The sequence below is a fragment of the Cnephaeus nilssonii genome (assembly GCF_951640355.1).
Source record: "Cnephaeus nilssonii genome assembly, chromosome: 8".
NCBI lineage: Eukaryota > Metazoa > Chordata > Mammalia > Chiroptera > Vespertilionidae > Cnephaeus > Cnephaeus nilssonii.
Genome location: NC_137079.1, coordinates 25849168 through 25851287, shown reverse-complemented (window position 1 = coordinate 25851287; position 2120 = coordinate 25849168).

Here is a 2120-nt window from a genome sequence, read left to right as displayed (position 1 = left end):
CAAAACTGTTTTAGATGAGTTATTAAAAGAACAAGAAGAAGAGGAAAAGGAATGCAAATGGTACCAGCCAGCCATCTGAAGCTTCTGTATACTCTGTAAAATGAGTTTTCCTACATGGTGGGAGAAAGCTCTTTTAGTACTTTTACCCACACCTTGGGTATATATACTAGAACTTTTATACTGAGACAGGACTGTTCTATACATTACTCTTCCCTTCTCCCCCTACTGGCCACCCTTCCATTGTGCTCCCTTCAGGGGGTATGCTTTGTGATTTATTTTCCTCTTCAAAGTTGCCCTCGTTCATTTTAACCAGATGTTGACTATTTTTAAAATATGGTCAAGAGAACGAGAAGACAGATTGGGAGAAAATATTTGCAAAATACACATCTGATAAAGGACTGTTATCCAAAATATACAAAGAACTCTTAAAACTCCACAGTAAGAAAACGCGCAAAAGATCTGAATAGATAAGTCTCTAAAGAAGACATACAGATGGCCAGTGAGCATATGAAAAGATGTTCAGCAGCATATATCATTAGGGAATTGTGAATTAAAATGAGATACCATTATATCCCTAAGAATGGCCCAAATCCAAAACACTGACAACACCAAATGCTGGTGAGGATATGGAGCAACAGGATTCTCATTCATTGCTGGTGGGAATGCAAAATGATATGGCCACCTTTGAAGACAGTTTAGAAGTTTCCTACCAAACTAAACACACTCTTACCATATGATCCCGCAATCACACTCCTTGATATTTACCCAAGTGAATTGAAAAACTTATGTTTGTACAAAAACCTGCACATGGATATTTACAGCAGCTTTATTCATAATTGCCAAAATTTGGAAGCAACTAAGATGTCCTTCAGTAGGCCAGTGGATAAGTAAACTGTGCTACATCCAGACAATGGAATAATATTCAGAGCTAAAAAGAAATGAGCAATCAAGCCATGAAAAGACATTGAGGAAACTTAAATGCCCATTACTAAGTGAAAAAAAAATCCTTATGAAAAGGCTACATACTATATGATTCCAACTATGTGACATTCTGAAAAGTTAAACTATGGAAACAGTAAAAAGATCAGTGGTTGCCCCGCGTGAGTGGGAGGTTAGGGATGAATAGGCAGAGCACAGAGGATTTTTAGGACATCCATTGTACAACACCAGGAATGAAAACCAATGTCATCTATGGACTTTCGGTAATAATGATGTGTCAATATAGGTTCATTATTTGTAACACATTCATCACTCTGGTACAGATGTTGATAGGAGGTTGTGCTTGTGTGAGGACCTAAAACTACTCTAAAATAAGAAAGTTTATTGATTTAAAAAACAAAAATAAAAAACAAAACCCATGGGTAAATGTGAGTTGTGGGTAGAAACTGTCATTTGCTTCAGGGTTTGTGCCTCTTCCTTCCACTCCACATCCCCGTGGATGACATTCCCAGCCATTTCTCCTATTTCACCTCTGGCTTCTGTTTTATTTTTCTTACTTTCTTTTACTATGTTAGAGACCATGGAATATCAATTTCCTATAATGACGTGTTTCTGCTAACATCCAATTTCCATTGAAAATACTTTCTTACTGTTTTGATGCCCAATGAACTTTAACTCCCTCCTCAAATCTCTGAAAGCATAGGCTTCCCGGTTCTCACCCGTCACTGGTTTAATTCTATTTAATTGGGTCTGTCCGTTATATATTGCCATATGGCTTCAATATGTATGTTCTCAGTGTCTCCTAATATGTTATCTCCTAGACCCAGAGCATTTATAAAGATGTCTCAAATGGAATTTAATTAAAAACAGATGGATCCTCTTTGAACTGCTTCCTTATCAATTAACAATACCAGCTGTCTCACTAATGCAATTCCAGAGAAGAGAGAAACCTTCTAATCTAACTCCCTCCTTTTGTAGATGAAGAAACTGGGGCCAGAGGTGCTTCTGTGACTTTGCAAAGGTCACACAGCTAGATAGTGACAAAATCGTGATTTGAGTTGGAAGACCCGAGTTCTGGTCCCAGTTCAGCTTAGAATGCTCTCCTCTTGTGGTTGAGGTGTGTTTGCAGGGACCCCATTGTCTAATGCTCCCCTCCTAGGGTGCTCCAGCCACTGAATGCT